We start from the raw sequence: 19,959 nt of genomic DNA on the forward strand, positions 1-19,959 counted from the left end.
GGGGGGGAATTAGAGAAGAGAGGAGGACAAAAGTCACAAGTTAGACGATGACTCAGCAAGTCTTCCAAGTACAGAAGGCGGATTCCTCAAGGTTCTTTTCCTGCTGTATAATTTTGAAATGGGTGCTTTCATATTTTCCCCCAAATAGTCTAGAAGGAGGAGGGTGTTTCTCTAGTCACCCTAGGCATGTGAACAGTGTCTGCTGAGGCAGCCTTCACGCTGCTGCCAACGGAGCCCCTCAGCTCCCAGGGGGACAATTTGGGATGCGCAATGGGCTTTCCTGCAACTACTTTCTTGGCTCTGAGCACAAAACCACTTCCACGGGAGTCAGCTCTAAGCCTGCTCAGTGGAAAACAAAGATTGTCTTAAAAAATAGTTCTCTGCTAACATTTCTAGTTCCAAAAGAGAGGAGAAACTTAAAAAACAAAAAACCACACACACATCTAGCAGCCCCTCTGGAAAACAGTGTGGAGGTTCCTCAGGAAACTAACACTAGAACNCAGGGTTAGGAGGAACTTAACAGAGGACGGTGGGGGAGAAGAAGGGGAAAAATAGTTGGGGAGATGGAGGGAGGCAAATCATGAGAGACTCTTGAATGCGGAGAACTNTTGACAATAAGCTATATAAAAAAAAAAAAAACCACACACACACTCTTTAATTTGGAACTCTGTCTCTGTTTGGAAGAAAAAAAATTGAATAATAGTATTAGCTGTATTCCCAGAGTGTAAAACCAAATAAAACCAATCTGAGCTTGCTTTTAAAAAACGTGGGCACAGTTTGAGAGGAAATTAATTTGTTTACTATAAGTAAGACACAACGAAGGACTAAAGCCCAGAGTGTAGGCATTAGTGCTGCCGTTTTGGTATTGAATATAGCGGAATTTCAATACCAATCTTCACGAATAGGCACTTGGAAGATTTCTTTAGAAGCTATGACTATCTGAAAAGAGAATTCCTAAGCCAAGACCACATTTATCAATAAAGAAGAGAAGATGAGAAAAAAAAAAAAACAGTAGCCCTACAGGGTGGTTTTTTTTTTCCCAGTATTTTTCCTTAAGGTCTAAGACGATAAATACCCAATGGCTCTGTCAGAAGGGATGGGCTCTGTGAGCACTTGGAATGAGCCAGTATGTACCAGAACCTATAGTATGTAGAATCCCTTATACATATAATATGTATAACATGTAGAATATGTAGAATATGTAAAGATATTAATAAATCAAAGACTTTGATTCTTTATCTCTAACTCAGTATTTGGGGGAATAAGATGTCCGAGTCGATCTTAATATTTTTCTGCAACATAGCATGAAAGCCACAGACCAATCATGAATACAACAATGGGATATTTATGTTACATCACGTCTTTGTCAAAGATGTGTCTGGCCACATTCTTCCTCACCATGAGCATGCGTCAAATGTAGAAAAGGTGTTAATGGACCCATTTTACAGATCAGAACTCACGGGTCAGGGATAGTAAGTATCTGTTCCAATGCCTTCCAGATGGATTCTGGACTTCCTGATATATAGTCCCAAATGTGTTCACAATACATTCTCCATTAGAACCGAGATCATCATTTTAAAGCTACTATTTAACAAAAAAGCACTTGCTCAAGAACCCACTATACATTTGGGCCAAAGAAGGGTCCAGAATGGAGATATCCTGTGTCTCAATCCCATGCTCTGTCTACCCAAACAAAGAGTAAATGGGACATCAAATCCATTCTTTAAAAAAAATTTTTTTTTTTTACTGTTTTATCCATTTCCCAGAGAGAGAGAGAGAGAGAGAGAGAGGGCATGAACAGGAGAGGGTCAGAGAGAGGAGACACAGAATCCGAAACAGACTCCAGGCTCTGAGCTGTCAGAACACAGCCCGACACGGGGCTCGAACCCACGAACCTCGAGATCATGACCTGAGCCGAAGTCAGACGTCCACCTGACTGAGCCACCCAGGCGCCCCTAAAAAAGTTTTTTTAATGTTTGTTTTTGAAAGAAAGACAGTGTGAATAACTGAGGGGCAGAGAGAGAGAGGGGAAGACACAAAATTCGAAGCAGGCTCCAGGATCCAAGCTGTCAGCACAGAGCCTGAGGTGGGGCTCAAACTCACAAACCACAAGATCATGACCTGAGCCGATGTCAGAAGCCTAACCGACGGAGGCACCCAGGTGCCCCAAATCCATCCTTTAAGACATTAAAAAGTACAGTGCAGTGTATTGTTGCCACTGGAGAGTTTCCGTTCCATGTTCATCAGGTCTCACCAGAACATGCTCATCAGCTACCTAATAAGGACATTCCCACAGATGGTTCGTAAAACTGTGCACACTCCTTCCTGTCCATACCTTGATGATCCTAATTCAGACCTTCAGCAGAGCCTGCCTGCATCCAGAAAACGATCTTCCTGATGCCAGTCTCGTTACCCTTCCATTCATCTCCAGATGGCCGGCAGAGCCCTCTTTCTAAACACAAATCTGACTATGTTACCTCCTTGCTTAACATGCTTCCACTGCTCCACAGTGCCTGCAGGTACACGCACCCAGATTCCCCCCCCAGGCACAGAGACACCTGGCTTCTGGCCCCTCTCTTCCTCCCTGTCCCGAGACCTGGCCTCCAATCACACCCCGCCCTTCTCTTAAGGAGCCTTGCTCTTTATTGCCTCAGGGCCCTTGCACATGTTTCTCTTTCTGTTTACAATTACAGTGACAACTAACATTTCTTAATGCTTTGCAGGCCCTAGTGATGACAGCTTCTCCTATATCGCCATAGTTTAATTTTTACAACCACCACATGAGGGAGGAACTATTATTACCTCAATTTTTAGAGCTTAAGAAATAATCTTAAAGATTTAGAAACCTGCTCACGACCATGAGGAGCAGAGCAGGGTCTGGAATCCAAGTCCCTCTGACCGCTAAGCACTGGTTCTCAGCACCTGGCTCCCTGGAATTTCCTTCCAAGTATGAGTTTGGAAACCGGGGCCTTCAAGAGTCCCCTGACTCTGCCCCACTCTCTGGGCTGACCTCACGGAAGACAAAACCCACTCCCTTGCATGAGCTCTGCCTCTCTCTGCTCACCTAGCATGCTGTGTTGACCACGTCACAGTGCCTATGAGCCTGGACCGCGATCACACGCTTGCTCCCTTCTCTCTCTGGCTGCAAGGTCTTCTTTTATCACCTTACTGTGTCCCCAGCACTTAGCAGAGGGCCTGGCCTGCAGGTAACACAGAAAAAATTAGAAATCCTTAAGACTGCTCTGCCCGGTGGTTCCAGAGCATCAATCAGTCAAGGGGAAAATAAGAAAAATAAAGTCTATGTCCTGAGCCACGCAGGAAGGTAAAGCTATTCAAACATTTTTACACAGCAGGGTTTTTATTTATTTTACACAAGGAAGATGATAGTTGCATCCTCAATCTCTAAGGTTTATTTTGAAATTTTACTGGTTTATGACATTCAAAAATCTAGGCGCTGCTAACCTGGTCAGTTACTCGCCCGGGCGTGGCAGCAGAGCTCTGGTCTCTGCCCTCAGGCCGATGCCTCCGGCGGGATCCCCGTAAGTCTCACCAGTCTTACTAGAAGTGTCTGACCTCCTAACTACAGTAGTGACCGAGACTTCCCTCAGCAAAGCAGGGAAAAGCAGGCCAGTTCTGGCTTTGGGAATGTTTCCGGGGACTGTCCATATCTAGGAGGGCTAGTGAGACCATCTACCTTTCAACCTGATCACCAAGGTTCAGAGCTGCAGAAATCAGGACAATCCCCAGAATGGCAGCCACTGCCGGTGACATCAGAGGCTTGCGGACTCCCACACTGCCCTGCGAAAGCCAACAGCCCTCTGGCTCGCCTCCCACGAACCACCAGCGGCATCCAGGGAGATGTCCCAGGAGGAAAGAGCGCAGCTCTGATAGTCTGCTATTCAGACGGGCTCACACACACACCTTCTCTGGAACCCACGGAGCCCTCTCGCGTACATACTTCATTTCCATGACTTGACTGCTTTGAATTGTAAGCAAAACCAGTTAACCGTCAGCCTGTAATATACCAGATACAAACTAGGTGGCTTTAAAAAAAATAACTTCTCAACTAGAATCAAGGCACTGCCTGAACGAAATAAGCACCTGTTTTGCTGGAGGGAAAAAATGCCCTGATGGAATGAAGTAGCTCAGCTTATAAATTCCAGGAGCTGGAATGTGCTAAGCCAGGTTAGCGACTTTAGAGAGCTGGGCTGGGCTGCAACGCGCTCCCCCATCTGCCACTTCGTAATGAAGTCATAAGGTTCTCTGTTGTGTTGCCGAATGGGTTGCCAAGAATCCAACAGATGATTTCATTCCGAGACGAAGGAGGAAAACTGAAGTAGAGTGAGTCTATTAAAGCACTTTCATCTGACAATAAAAATGAGTTAATGGCTAAGATGTGTTTTCAAAACGTTTTAACACTACAAGTAATGGCACTCAAATGGGAAAATGCCTTGAATATTCTCATCGATCATTAATACCATGGTGTCCCTCAAAAGGGCTTGGCATTCCCCAGAGAATCCAAACTGCTAGAGTCCAGTTGTAAGGCAATCCGTGGGAATTCTCAANACTAGAGACCATTATGGAACAGAACGATTAAGTGCAGGTTTAAAATAGCTCTTTCGATATCTGAGTTCAGTTTTCTAAAATAGACTCTTACCTCATCATAGCTAATTTCCCCCATAAACATCAATATTATAGCAGCCAAAAGCCTCCAAGAAACAAGGGCAGAATCCAATTCTTTTTTAGGGAATGCCAGTCAACATGCCCCCCATTTTCAAATGTTAGTGAATATGGAAACAAACTGGGGCTTTGTGCTAGACCAGCCCACCTCTGGGAAATCATTAGTGAATTTGTTCCCTTTCACTTGTGAAATCAAGAACACGGTTATGAGCAAACTGGTTGACCAGCCTGCCCCATACCTCAAAGGAGGGCTGACAGTCTCAGCCCACTCAGGCCACTTCTGCCTAATTTCAAAGGGAAAGTGACTCCCAGAAGAGCTAGCAGCCTAGGGACTGAGCCCTGGTCCTGGAAATGTCTTTCCTTGAGCAAGTTATTTACTCCCCTTCTCTGGGATGGCCTCAGTTCAGCCTAGAAACCAAAAAGAAAACACTGAAACACCAAGACGTTACCCCAAATTTGGGCTGTTCTGACCATCAGTGTTTTAGACTAAACACTGTCAGTTCTCTTGGATTATGAATCTCCTTTTCCCCGGAATTCCTTCTCAGGTAAGTGGGTCAAGAGGCGCCCAGCTCCGTTCCTCAGAGGGAGGAGCTGTTGAGAAGATGCTGGCTTGTCTCTGTTCCTCTCTTCTCCCTGAATATTCCTTCTCAGGTTTCCAGTTCCTCCATCTAACCTTTAAGTGCTGGGTTCCAGTTGTCCTTCTTCACACCTTGTTCCCTCCTCTCAGGCGAGACCCTTCGGACTTCCAATTTTTGCCCATATGCTGAAGACTTCTCAACCGCCAGCCCCAAACTGGACCTCCCTCCTCAACTCCACACCCACAAATCTAAATGAATTTCCTGAAAGCATAATGATTTGTGTGTGTTGGGGGGGGGCGGTAAATATCCTTCCCAAATAGCTTTCCCTTCTTTGGTCAATAAAAGGCATCCTCATTCAACTAATCATATGAGCCAGAAACCTGAGTGTCATCTGAGATTTCTGCATCTACTACACTCCACAGATTCATTGTCTCCCCAAACTCTGTCCACTTCACTCTCCCATCTCCCAAGATCCACCCCTCTCCATGTCTTCTCTTTGCTGCAATATGGCCTCCGGTCAGTATCCGCCTCTCTCACCCCCACTAACGCAACACCAGACACTCCAAGCACCTGAGATCACGTACCAGTCTCTGAGCATGTTCAGGAAATGCCACTTGCAGAATGAATGCTGCTGAATTAAATCTCTTCCATTTCTGTTATCTTAACATAAAAAAAAGGCTCTCCCTTGTCTCTGCCTGGTTTTCATTCCACGGGCAGCTGTATCCCACATTTGTACTTGACGTTTCTTTGCCTCCCTCCATAGTTCACTGTCAGGTGGTAGGTGAAATATGACCTAGCGTGTTGAGGCACAGGGAGGTGCTATTGAAAGGAATTCTTCCGGGAAGTGAGAGGCTCTGAAGAATCCCGCCCACCCCAGTGCCGCGGGTTGACTTGGTTTGTAAGTCTAGGTTTTCCTAAGTCTGAGTTCTCCTAAGCTGGGGCCCACCCGAGTACCAAAGGAGACATTTGGAATTGGCACGTCAAAGCATTAGGGATTTTACTTCCCAGGTCAAATTTCTTTGGGCGGGGGGGGGGATGTGGAATGTCAAAAATTATGTGAGTACCAAAAGAGACCAACAAAAAGCCATTCCACACACTAAAAACCTGAGGAATTTGCAGCCCGGGGAGGTTGGCATGCTCCATTTATCTCAGGCATTAAGGACATGCAAGGGGCTGCAAACCTCCCTTGAAATCTCAGAGGCGGGAGTGGTTTTGCTTTTGTTTCTAGTTTCTGAAGGGAGCAATCAGCTTGATTTCAAAGTATTCTTCACGGCAGACCAAACTAACGTGTTCCAATAAAATCCCTGGCTTGAACCCCAAGCAAGTGACGAAGACCATCAACGGAGGCGGGCCCCGAGAAGGTGGGGTGGGTTTGCTGAGCACTTGGAGGCCTGGCTCTCCCCGAGGCGGACTCCACGGCCCTGTGGGACGTGAGGTTAGCTGGGTAGAAGGAAGGCCTGTTTCAGCATAAAGGTTTCCAAGCTGCCTGTCAAATTAAGAAGAGGACAATTTTTGTACATGGTGTTCAGGGCCATAAAATCTGACCCAAAGCTCTCTTTCAAGTTTCAGCTCCTCTGAACACCCTGTACTTTGGTCACACCAGAGTCTGGACAGTGCCAACAGCTGTGGCCTCCCTGCTTCTGTGGGTTGTTTTTTTTTTTCCATTATTCCCTTTGCCTGGAATGCCCTTCTTCTCTCCTCTGCCTCCAGATGTTCTGTCTATCTTTCAAGACCAAATCAAACAGCATTTTCTCCCAGAAACCTCCTATCTGGACTCCCAGGCTGAACGAACACCCTTTGCTATGAATTCTTTTCAAGGGCTATGTCCTCTTCATTTTCAGGATGTTACCCATTTGACTTTAGCTCCCCGCCCCCCGCCGGCTCCTCCCCACCGAGCACCCAACAGGGGTCCAGCACACAGCCTCTTCACTTCTGTCTGCCAAAATGGATCGGAAGCGTTGGCTGAGTAGTCAATAGTCATTGGTAAGAGGAAGAGGTCAGAGAAAATAAACATTTCCCAAAATAGAAATATTTTTGGGTGCTTGGCTCTGTTGTTTTATGATCACCGATGACTTTGAGAATCTGATGAAAATCAGCCTTCTCAGAAAAACGCACACATCCACAGACTCACCTATTTTTTGCATACAATTCCAGGAGGTACTATAAACACACCCCAGCCCAGGAATGGCAATTCCTCATCTGTTCTAAAATCATCGATCCCAGCATAGGGGCAGCCAGACTGGACGAGGAAAGGAATCTTCAAGGGTGTGGACCATGGACCACAGTGAAGAAGAAAGGGAGTCGTTTAATGGGAATAGCATGTGCTCTGGACACTTTGGGCAAGTCATTCTACTCTTCTGAATCTGAGTTTTCCTCATCGTAAAACATAAGTCATACTACTTTCCTTTGCAATGTTGCTATTGAGTAAATAAGATCTGCAGATTACGCCGCTGGTGGAGTATGTGGCATGCAGTCAGCCCCTGGCTACACTGGTTTCTGCACCTCCAGCCCTGCATAGCGAACACGGCAGCCACAAGGCAAACAAGTCATTTCCCTTTTAGCCATAAATGCTGCACTGCTGCTTGGGGCGAGGGAAGAAAGCCTACTCAGACCACCGTCTCAGTGAAGAGGTAAAGCCGGGCGCTGAACGGCTGCTGCACGCTCATTCGCATGGCTATTAATCATACAAGAGCCCATTTATGACAAACACAGGTCCCTCCCTTTGCATGACAAGGCGTATGGGTCCACAGAGCCCCATTATCCAAAAAAAACAGAGCATTGTGGGCGACGCAGGCGAAGCCGAGCGCGCACACACAAGCGGACATTGTAAGGCTGTTTGCACAACCCCGCAGTGCTCCTCGAGGATTTCCTGCCAAGGAGACATTTAGATCTCATAGTCTGCTGCAGACATTTGCTCATTCAACATGGCTTCAGGCAGCCGGCTGCAGAAACCCGGGTACGTGGCGCCCTCTGCTGGCCGTCCCCAGAACTGCAGGCCAGGGATCCCCCGAGGATCCCTCACCTGAGATGCTGTTAAGGATCCCATCCCAGCCTCTTCTCTCCTGTCTTTTCTGGAACAGTGCGGTGCAACAGGCATGAGCCTGGGGATCTGGAAAGCCTAGTTCACATCTCAGCGGTATCCCTTATTAGCTGCAGACGTTGGACACGTCACGTCAGCCCTCAGATTTTACTCTCCTTGATGGAGTCCCCAGCACTCGTTTGCCTGTGACAAGGACAGCAGAGCAGAGTGTCTGCAGATGGCCCGTGTGGCACACACACTGCCTCCAGCAGGATGGACGCAGTCCTCTGACCTCTGGAACCAGGAAAGGAAATCAACAAGCACCTGCTGGTAATGTCTTTGCTTGAACTGTAGCCAGCGTTTAGAGGAGAAGTGTGACCCTGTCTTCTCGAGTCTCAGCTCTAATGTGTTTTTTTTTCTTTTTCAAATTACCCCTCCCCCCGCCCCAGCCTTCCTTTACATTGTGTGTCGTGTTGGTGTGGGCAGCGCCGTGGGTCCCCTCGGGCTTTATTTCATCCGGCACCTGAAGTGCCCGATCTTTAGACACACGTAACTTGAAAGCCGGGGGGCGAACTGGCAGACATTTTCAGCTGAAATGTGTTTTTTAAAGACGACAGAAAGACCGCGCCCTTGAACTTCTTAAACTGAGTTGTGATCTGCTTCTTGATGCCCAGCATAGCAACAGCATCACAGACCTGGGGCTGAACCCCAGCTCAGCCAGCTTCTTAGCTGGTCTTAATGTATTTAACAATATTTACTTAACCTCCCTAAGTCTGAGTTTCAATATGAATAAAACGGAGATAATTTCAACCTCTTCAAGGGTGGTTTTCAGAAATAATGAGACAACATAGGTAAGCAGTCAGATGCATAAATGGTAGTTGCCATCATCACTATTACCCTTGTTATTGTTGTGGTCTCAGTTCTATTGTCTCGGCCATGACCGAGACCTCCTCTGCGCGACACTTACTATTGATATGTGTGAAGGCTTTAAATATGACCTTGGAGATGCATGCCGATGCCTTCCAAATTCATAACTGTTGCCTGACCTCCTGACTCATATATCCAACGGACTACATGACTTCTAATAAATAGCTGAAACTTAACTCGCCCCAAGTTCAAGGTTTGCTTTCTCCCCTCACAAACTTCCCTGTTCCAGCCTTCTGTATCTCAGCCCATGACCATCCCATGCTTTCAAGAGCTCGGTCCCCAAAGGCTGGTGTTATCCTTAACTTTTCTCTTTCTCTCATACCCCATAGCCAAGCTAACAAATCCCACCAGCAATACTCTTAAGATATCTCTTGCATTCAATTGCTTCTCATGGCCTCCCTCACCAGGGCGCTAGCCCAAGCCACAAGCCATCCCCTCTTGCCCAGAGTATCATTCTCGCCCCTTAAACAGACTTCCCAGCTCTGCTCTTGTCCACTCCCAACCTCTCATTCAAGGCCAACTGCCTATGTGGCAGCTATACTGATGTTTAAAAAATTGCAGGTCACTCCTCTCCTTACGTTGTTTTAGTGGTGACCTGTTTTACTTAGAGCAGGGTGCAAGATCCTTACCCCAGTCAACAAGGCATCCTATGTGATGGGATCCCCAGTGGTTCCTCGCTTGCAACTTCCCCTTCACTTTGCCTCAGCTACCTCGGCCTCCTTACCTTTTCTTTTTTGAACGTATCACATCTCTTTCTGTCACAGGACCTTTGCACTCGCTAGTCCTTCTGCCCAGAATGCTTTCCCCCCATACATCTGCATGGTTTTCCTTTAGGCTTCTGTTCAAGGTTTACTTTTCAGCGGAGCGCAGCCTCACCAATGGGTCCAAAATAGTATTTCTCCCACCTCAACTTGCCCCACCCCATGCCCAGTCACTGTCTTTATTTTTCTTTTAAATCTCTATTAACCACTGACTTGTGTAGCCTCAACTCCTAGACTGCAGCCTGGCACATAGTGGGAACACCACACACACATACATGTGGAATGAATGAAGTCATTCATTCGTAAACAAAACTCCCATGACCCCATGGAGTTTCTCTGTCAACAAAAACTAAGTTTTTTCTTCCATATCCCACGGGAGGGGAGGCTCTCCAGTCATCTAGCATTTGGGTCAGACACTGTCTTTTGGATACAAAAGAGGGAGAGTTAGTCATTGCAGGGGGTGGGGAAATGCATGGCCAGTGGGCAGGGTCCCAAAGAGGGCCAGTGTGAGACCATCAAAGAGAAAGCACATCTTGGAGAGGAGGGGAAGGAGAGAAAGTCAGAAGAATCACTGAGGACTGACGACATAGGAACTCTGCAACCAGAAAGCGGAGCAGGGACATTCCTGGGCAGAAATGCTTGGCGCCTTGGATGGGTCAAACGGTTATTGTGTAACCCAAGGCCTGAAGCTCATAGGAGACACCACTGACCATAATGCCCCTGTAATGCCACCAAGCACACAGAGAGTCATGGGCTCAGTGCCCTAATCTCATTTTAGCCACTTATTTGCTACAGGACCTTGGAGAAGGTCATTTTCCTGCTCTGAGCCTCAGCCTTATCATCTGCTGCCCAGCACGTCTGGCTCAGGGATCTGGAGCTCCTCCGTGTTCCAACTTCCTAGGGTTTTATAGGGCGCAAATATGCAGCAGTTTCCAAGTCTGTATCCGGGCAACCTAATGCCAAATCACGAGCTAAGCTAATTAGAACGGGGATGTACCTTTCATCTCAGCAACACCATTTCACACCAGCAGCACTTCCGCAAGCCGCACCCCTCCCCTCCCCGGTCTTGTTCTTGAAGCGGTGTGCCTTGCAAGTTATATGGCAAGGACAGTGACAACAGAACCCCGGCACTTTCCAGTGTCCCACACTGTCTCAACACTGACCACTGCCGCCATCAGGAAGTGCTAGAGTTAGTGTGTGGAAGAGCAGTGATTCTGAAATCTGGTGGAATGTCTATACTACTGCAGAGAAATTGTTCTCAAGCCCTTGGGTATGTCTGAGGCAGCAAGTGTGAAACACAAAGGCACGCAAACTGAAAATAGTTTTCATATATGCAGAAAGTTTCCCCAAGAACCTCTATTAGGCAATGCTTGGGCAGCCTGGTTTAAGCCTTCATGTGTATTCGAAGGTCTAATATGACATTCTCTAACGCAGACCCTTTCTTCTTTGGAATTCAAGAAACAGTTGAGGAGCCGCCATGTCCCAGCGCCAGAAGCCCAAATCAGGTCTCGATGCAATTACGGTAATAGTACAACTGGAACATTAAGGCACTAGGCTGGCAATAATTTGCAAACACCACAGCTCTATCTTTGGCTTTCACATTTCAAATTTGAAAAAAAAAAATTCCACGAGATGACAAAATAATGACGTTAACACAGATCCCCAGGCTCTGGGAGTCTAGTTAGCTCGCCCAGGAAATGGTGGCGTTTCGCTGGAATAAGATAAGCTTTTTTCAAAACTTCTAGAAAGTACTGCTATCGCCAAAGATTTTGTTTAGTTGGCAAAATTCTACTGGCTCTGCTGGGCTATCTATCAATTTGAATTCAATATAATTTAGCTGATCCCCCACCGCCAACGAAATCCAGTACCTCCTCCTCACCCCACCCTGACACCTGCTCCCAAGTTAAATTGTCATCTTCCTTCCAACGACCCTCGTACATAGAGATAGAGATACAGATATAGATAGATATTCTATCAATCTATCTATACACAGAAAATCTATCTGTCTATATACAAACACCTGGTAAGTCCTGTCTATATTTCTTCCAAAATTAAAATACTTATACAGGTCTGTTGAGCTCCTTAAAGGCAGGCCTTAATTATTTCTCCATCCTCAATACCTCGCACACCCCTTAACAGAGTACAGAAAGTTGGTGACTGGTGTTAAGAAATAAATACATGAACATGTGCTCTTTTTAGAGACTAGTTCTCAGTAAGATGCGGTCCCTGCAGTGGTCTGAGAGCACAATCTGTTGAGGGCAAGAAGCCATGTTCAAAGCCCTCTGTAAAGGATGCAAGGTTCTAGTGAGGACTGCGATTGGGGTGAAGGGAAAGAGTTCCGGAAAAGAGGTGCAGAGAGGAGGTGACTCATCTGGGCTGGAATAAGCTGGAAAGGTTTCAGGCAGAAGGAGGCTGTGAAGTCAGGAGGGAGAAAGCGCCAGTGGACGTCAGGCACCTGGCGAGGCTCGGGAGCTGGATGGAAGGTGGGGCCAGATCATGCACTCGGGGTGGGTGGGTGTGGACGAGGGGCCTCGGGGGTGACAGGCGTCACAGGCTCAGCTGCAGACCCCCTGGCAGATCCAAGTCTTCTGGCTACGATGAAGGGGTGGTGGGACTGATTTTCTTATGTGCGTTTGCACCTGCCTTAAAGGAAGTTCTCTGCCAGGTAGACGGATACCCTTGGCTGGCCTGGGGCGTGCCGGGAGGCCTGTCCCAGTCCTGGGGTGGGGGTGGGGGGGCAGCGTCCCCTGCCCTCCACCTCTCGCCGGAGCCCCAGGAGCCTTCACATGCCACCCTTCCACGTTCCGGTCACTCCTGCTTACCTGTCTGCCTCTCTCCCTAGAAGGTGAGCACCTCCAGGACAGGACCTAGGACTCTGTGCTTGAATCCACAGCAGGCCGCTCAGGGAATACCCGTTTGCTAAATAAAAGGAAAACAAGTGAGTTCAGAAGTGACCGTATGGATGCCGAAATCTGTATCCAAGGATCTCCTGTCTGAGTCCCAGCCATTTACTTAGGAAGAGAAAGAGGGAAGGAAGGATGGGCAGGCAGAGGAAGGAAAAAGTGTGACAGGGAGGGATGAAGGAAGGAGGGAAGGAAGGAAGGAAGGAAGGGAGGAAGGGAGGGAGGAAGGAAGGAAGGAAGGAAGGAAGGAGGGAAGGAAGGGAGAAAGGAAGGAAGGAAGGGAGGAAGGAAGGGAGGAAGGAAGGGAGGAAGGGAGGGAGGAAGGAAGGAAGGAAGGGAGGGAGGGAGGAAGGAAGGAAGGGAGGAAGGAAGGGAGGAAGGAAGGAAGGGAGGGAGGAAGGGAGGAAGGAAGGGAGGAAGGGAGGGAAGGAGGAATATTTTTCCCCCTTCCACCTGGTTTAATGAAGCTATAGCTAGTTTCTGGCGTATGAAGAGGCAGACAGGGATCTCATGCTATACTTGACAATTAAAAGAAAGGAAACTCATTTGAAAGCAAACTACGGCCTCAGCGATGCATAAACGGACTGAAGACAGGCAGCAAGTGGGCTCTGAGAACAGCCCGCCTCACCCGCTTGGAGGACGTGGCCGGCGACTCATTCGCACAAAGAGAAGCCTGTGACTGTCCCTGCCTTTGGCTCTGCCAATCAGATTTGGAGGCTGAGCTGGGAGAAGCCCAAGGTCAGGGACGGACAAGACAAAATAACACGTCTCCGGGCTGTGGATTCGCATTTGCGGATGTCTCTTCGAATCGAAATTCCTGTGCGGAAACTGGAAACTCGGGTGCACTTGCAGATGTGGGCTCCGCTGCCACCAGGCTGGCGGGGCAGCTGTGAGGGAGTCCTGTCCCAGGTGAGGGCGAGCTGACACATCACCGCTGACACGGAGGGCGCGGACCGAACACCCTGGGGCCTGGAAGATGACTTCACTCACCCCCTGCTTCCCCAAATCCTCCTTGGGAGACAACCACGATCACAGCGACTGTCAGCCCTGTGCTCGATGCTATTTTAAGTGCTGCCCACAAATGATCTCATGTGATTCTCCAGATGACCCCCAAAACTAGGTACCCTGGTTAGTTTTAAGAATTATGGAAGTGAGGGGCGCCCCAGTGGCTTAGTCGGTGAAGCGTCCAACTTTCGCTTAGGTCATGATCTCACGGTTCGTGGGTTCGAGCCCCGCGTCGGGCTCTGTGCTGACTGCCAGCTCAGAGCCTGGAGCTTGTTTCAGTCTGTGACTCCCTCTCTCTCTGACCCTCCCCTGCTCACACTGTCTCTCTCTCTCTCTCCTAGAAATAAATAAAACATAAAAAAAAAATTTAAAAAAAAAAAGAATTATGGAAGTGAGGTCCTTGGCTTAAACAGTTTTTCTTTGGGCAAATGCAAGAGCTTGCAGTTAAGCACGTTCTCCACTAAGGGGCATTATCGTCTCACATTAAAATTGCCAGACCAGGTCAGGGTAGGGCCTTAGCCCAAAAGCAGAAGTTTGTCAAAAGGACAAAGCAGAGGAATCAATTCCAGTGACCTGGGTATTTTCTACATGTTAGTCCTCTTAGTAGTAAGATGTTTAAATTCACAGCAGTAGTACCCGACGCTTAACTCAGTAACTCACTTAATTCCTGTTCAAGGTCATTTCAAAGGCACTGGTCTTAACTAGTCAGCCAGCAATGGGCCAAGGCAAGTGGGGCGGGGAGGAAAGATGAATAGTTTCAACCATTTGGCTAAGTAATCATCCTCTCCAGCTGCTTTCGCTAATTTCTAAAGTCACGTTTTCCAAGGGAAACAGGGCTTGCGGCTGAATCACCTTGACCCCAGTTGGAGTGCAACGTAAAAGAAAAAATAGAAGGGGGGGGGGAAGGCTGAAATTCTATCCCAAGCTTATCAAAATAAGTCTCTGTAGTTCACTTTGGCACAACTGAAAACACTCTGGAAGTGTACATTATGGTAGCGGGAGATTCTGCATTAAGTGATTGTGCCCCCGCCCCCGTGCTTATAGACAGACAGGCTGTTTCTACACAGACGGGCGTCCAGACATATGGCGCCGCTTTCAGAGAGAGGATGCTACTGCAGGAAACTCACAATACACAGAGAAGGCAGCAGAGTCACGGTGGGACTTCCCTGTTTGGATTGATCCACCAAGACCACAATTAAACCAAACAAACAAACTCACCGAGTTTATCTCCACATTTATTTTAAAGCCCAGCCCTGCGCTTGATGACTCAACCATACGCTATCCCAATTTAAACTTGACCCTGCAGCTGGGGTTCCCAGGCTGGTGTCTGTGGCCACGAATGACTGAATTTGAAAGCTCTCCATCTGCTGTGGAGCTCCCAGCCTCACAGATGGATCAAGTGCTGTTTAGGCTGCAGCTTAATCCCACTTGAAGGTCGCAAATTTTCATTCAAACACAAGGTCTGATGCTGCGCTGCCACTGGCCCCGCAGAGAAGCCCACAACACAAAACAACCTCCCCTCCGGGCACGTGGTGCCCAGCGGAGTGCCAGAAGCACACTGGAGACACGGATGAGACAGCAGCTCAACTTCACAGACGGGCCTGTGGCCTCGGCCGTACACTTGAGAAGCCTCAGTGCTATACTAAGAATTTGAAGTTCCTTTTTCTTTTTAATTTTCTTTTTAATGTTTTATTTATTTTTGAGAGAGAGAGAGAGACAGCATGAGCAGGGAAGGGCTAGAGAGAGAGGGAGACATGGAATCCAAAGACAGGCTCCAGGCTCTGGGCGAGCCGTCAGCACAGAGCCCGATGCGGGGCTCGAACCCACGAACCACAAGATCATGACCTGAGCTGAAGTCGGACACCCAACCGACTGAGCCACCCAGGTGCCCCTGAAGTTCCCTTTTCATCCTGTATCTCGGAAGAAAGCAGTTTTTTTAGGACGAAGGAAATCAGGAGTCTCCCCTGTACTGATTTAACGCTTTTTGTTTTATGAGTGTTTTGTTTATTGATCCCACTTGGCACACATGCAAGTTCAGAAAATAATCAGGGACAGGATTTCCTGAGCCCCCCCCCCCCACCCCCAGCCATGGACCCAGGTCTTGCGCTAAGTGCTTGACACACAGTATCCTGATCCCGGAGCCCAGAACTAGATGGCTATGAAGCTCTTACTCTTCCCGTTGTGCAAATTGCCTCATACTCCCCACTCACCCAGCCTCAGTTTACTCACCTGGAAAAAAGATCAGACAGAAGCTAGACCAGATAATCACACAGATCCCTCTAATCAGTAAGCTTTTACGAAATTTTGAAGGCAAACTCCCAATACAAATCTTTGTGAAAATAGAAAACCCAGGTGTTTAAATGCAACACTTGCTTACTTAAGAAAAAAACAACAGAAAACAATCAACCCGTTGTGTGCAGCAATATGACCCTCTTAATATTTTGTGCATTACTGACCAAGCAGCCGGCATCTCTCAGAACCGCTATCAGCCGCTCCTGCTGGGCCCGGACCAGGTGCTCGGCAGCTCAGCACCATCCCGGGCGGGACCAGGAAGGTGCGTGCGTGCACGTGGCAGGGGCGCCATCTTCCTGCCCCCGTGGGGCAAGGGTTGGCATGGCGACGCCTGAGCCAGCCTTCACTTGCTCCCTCCCTTCCCTTCCACGCTATTATCACTGTGTGAGATCTTGCCCCAGAGGAACAGAGAAGTCCTGAGGGCGAGGTCTGATGTCAGGGGAGAACAAGGGAGCCTTTGTGGGGCCCTTCACGGAGAGGAGGCCCGGCCAGGGCTCTTCGGCACACAGAGGGGCCTGTGCTCTCTCCGCGTTGGGGCAGCGGGGTCTGCTCCCGTCCTGCCTGTGTGGTGGGGCCCCCTCCCTCCTCCGACGTGGAGCTGGACAAGGTGGAGGGGTCTCCACCCGCAGGCTTGCCCACGCCAACCCCGGTGACCACGGTCACGCAATCTCTCTCTCCCTCCCCCACCCCCCACCGTCCCTGCGGATCTCTGCCTCCTTCTCACAACCCAGGCTCCTGGTCACCACTCCCGCTCTGAGCCGCCCCCTTCCTCTGAGTGGCCTCCTGGGTCAGCGATCCCCCACCCCCGCCCCGCTTCCGGTCTCCTAAAATGCCTTGGTCATTCTAACAGCACAGGTGGGGGTCACATCTGACCTTGGTCTGCTTATCACCACTGCTGACTTCCGCTTGGAAACCCACCGAACATGCTTAACAAGTAGCTTTTAAATGCTTGAACCCACAGAGCATCCCGAAAACTTACTTTATTCAATAATTTTTAAAATTTGTTTGCAGGGTGAGGGGCAGAGAGAGGCGGAGAGAGAGAGAGGGAATCCCAGGCAGGCTCTGCACTGTCAGCACAGAGCCCGATGCGGCCTAAGCTCACAGACCATGAGATCATGACCTGAGCCGAAACCAAGAGTTGGATGCTTAACTGACTGAGCCCCCAGGTGCCCCCCGAAAACTTACTTTTAAATAAAACATAAAACTGAGGCTTTAGATCAAAATAACAAGAGCTTACGCTAATTGAGTCCCTACTATGTGCCACGCACCGCCGGGAGCAGGTACGTGTGCTAGTTCATTTAAAGAGCAAAGCAACCTTATTTATGAGGAAGGTGCGATGGACTCTTACTGGACAGACGAGGAAACTTGCATGAGGGGTGTGCCAACGGTCTGAGCTCAGCAGCTAGCGGCGGGGAGAGGATTCTGACCCAGGCAGCCTGGGTCCAGTCTGTTCTCCTAACCATCACGTGACACAGCTTTTCATGACGACCGCCACTGAACCAAACGTCACCTGAAGTCCACTCTGATGCACACTGTCGCGTGTCGTTCCCTAAAACTAGGGACACACGCCTTTGCGTGTCATCACATTGCCAGGCGCCTTTTCTCCCACATAATGGCAGCTGAAGGACATACGTGAGCTTGCACGTTCCCTTGTCTCTGGGCACAACCAGGAGAAGAGCCTGCTGGGAAGTGAGGTCTTTGGAGGAGACAGGTCCTGTGCCTGATTTCCTCAGTAACAATTCTCTCCCCGGGATGCCTCTGCCCATTTGCTGCCTGGGCTTCGCTGTGCTTTGCAGGTCAGATGAAGTCCCCTCACGCAGGGGCCGCTGGGCCGGCAGCACCCAAGTCCCAGAGAAAGGCCAGCTCGCCGTCAGGGCTGAGCCAAGCACCTCAGGCTGACTTTCCTGTCCTCCAGCCCAGAGGAGGAGCACAGACAGAGCTTCAAGAAGTTGGAAAACTGGAATGAAGGGGCAGAGCAAGGGCACCGGGGCTCACAGCATCGGCGTGGGTGCGGGGTGCAGGCGGAGCCCTCTGACTTGGGGAACCAGATCAGCTGTTCTGTGCTCCAGGGCGATGGAGGCCCCGCCGGCTGACGAGAAGAGGAGCCCAGTTTCTCCCCTTCTTTCCCTTGCGCTTCCTGGCGCTGGTGACGCAAATGTGAATCGCACATCAGGGCCCAGCTGGACGGCACGCGGATTCAGCGGCCATGGCTCTCTCTCGGGAGTCAAGTTCGGAAAGGGAAAGCCCTGGACAGTGAAGCCCAACTCCCACATAGTGACGACAGAGAAGGGAAGGGGGTGTCCAAGGTCAAATGGTGAGTCAGTGCCGCAGCTTGGGCCAGAACTCAAGTTAATCCCCACACCGCAGCCATCCTGGCCTTCCCTCCTTTCCTTCCTTCCTCTTCTTTCTCATCTCTTCTCCTTCTTTCCAAACTTCACCTTATGTCTGTTAAAGGCACCCAAGGGGAACCTTACTCACCCTCTACCAGGGTTCTGCAGCAAAGAGGGTGACAAAAAGCTCGTGGTGAGGACTTTCCTTAGAGGGAGAAGAGAAGAACCCAGGTGCCAGGTGGGAGTCTGTCAGGGAGAACACAGAGATCTCCCAGGACCAAGAGTCCAGGATGCCGGGCTGATCCCCCAGGTTCTCCAAGGGGAGAAGTGGGGAGGAGGGTACGTTCTGGGGCTGCCCGTGTCTCCCGGAGACTCCAGTCAGAACAGCACACTCATTCCTTCAGCTGCTTGCTGTGGAGATGGTTACTCTTACTAGGAGTGAGGGGGTGCCTGGCTGGCCCAGCCAGGAGTAGAACATGCTACTCTTGATCTCAGGGTCATGGGTTTGAGACCCACGTTGGGTGCAGAGATTACTCACAAACAATCACAATAACAATCGGAAGTAAGCCTACTACAGAAGGGATAAGGTCAGGTTCAGAGAGAGCCCTGCAAGGAGGGAAGGGTCCCCAGGGCCCAAAGCAGAACCAATTGTTTTATAAAGTAATGAGCTCCCCATGCCTGGAAGCATGTTAAGAGACACCCGTGGAGCGAAACAGAGTTTGCTGGCATCAGAAGATCTGGAGAGGACTCCAAGATAGGATGTCACTACCTGGTCCAGTTCTGCATTTCAGAGCTCTGGGTCAAGGCCACGTGCAGGGGTGATTCTTAACTGCTCCTCACTGGTTGATCGGAAGGAGAGCACAGCAGGCAGAGCAGGAGGGGAGCCGGTCACAAGGGAGTCTGACTCCTGCCCACCTGGTAGCTGTGGGCCTTGGGCAAGCTGCTTCGTGCCTCTGAGCTTCAGTTTTGTCTTCTGTAACAGCATCCTAGTGTGCTTGTGACCCCCCCCCCCCCCCCCNGCAAGGCCAATTCTAATGCATCTGTTCATCCTGCAGCTGGCATGTGTGGCTGGAGGGCACTGGCACCAGACTGTTCTGCTAGAATAGATCCTATGTGCTACAGATGTGTGTCTGTGTGCACACCCCCATGTACACACACACAGATACCTGCATCTGGTACATACAGACACACAAACATATATATAGGCATATTTTTCTAAGAGGAAGGGAGAGGAACATGGAACATCCCTTGCAGTTTTCACTGGGAAGCCGCAGACCTAGCTGTCTGTCCAGTTGGATCCCGCTACTCGAGAGCCACGGTGCGAGCTATACGATTACAGGAGTGTTTCTGGATGATGAGGATGGATTCCTCCTCCCCCTCTTTCCACTTCTTTTCTTGGTCCCTCTCACCCGATTCCACTCACTAACACCTCCATGGGGTCAGAGAAGAGACCAGCTCAACTTA

At 49.4% G+C, this 19,959-nt stretch overlaps 1 protein-coding gene across 3 annotated transcripts in view; it reads right to left on the reverse strand.

Annotated features, from left to right (window-relative positions):
- The window catches only part of CYRIA (CYFIP related Rac1 interactor A), a 60,524-nt gene that overhangs the window by 37,422 nt on the left and 3,143 nt on the right, over positions 1–19,959 (reverse strand). For 2 of the 3 annotated variants that reach the window (XM_077751020.1, XM_077751021.1), the window contains exon 2: positions 12,788–12,884. The exons of the other annotated variant lie outside the window; for it this stretch is intronic. The gene's annotated coding sequence lies outside the window, so the exon portion shown is untranslated. The remainder of the gene's footprint in view (positions 1–12,787; positions 12,885–19,959) is intronic. 3 annotated transcript variants of the gene reach the window in all.

Source organism: Crocuta crocuta, unplaced genomic scaffold (assembly GCF_008692635.1).
Source record: "Crocuta crocuta isolate KB4526 unplaced genomic scaffold, BGI_CrCroc_1.0 scaffold129, whole genome shotgun sequence".
In the NCBI taxonomy this organism is placed as follows: domain Eukaryota; kingdom Metazoa; phylum Chordata; class Mammalia; order Carnivora; family Hyaenidae; genus Crocuta; species Crocuta crocuta.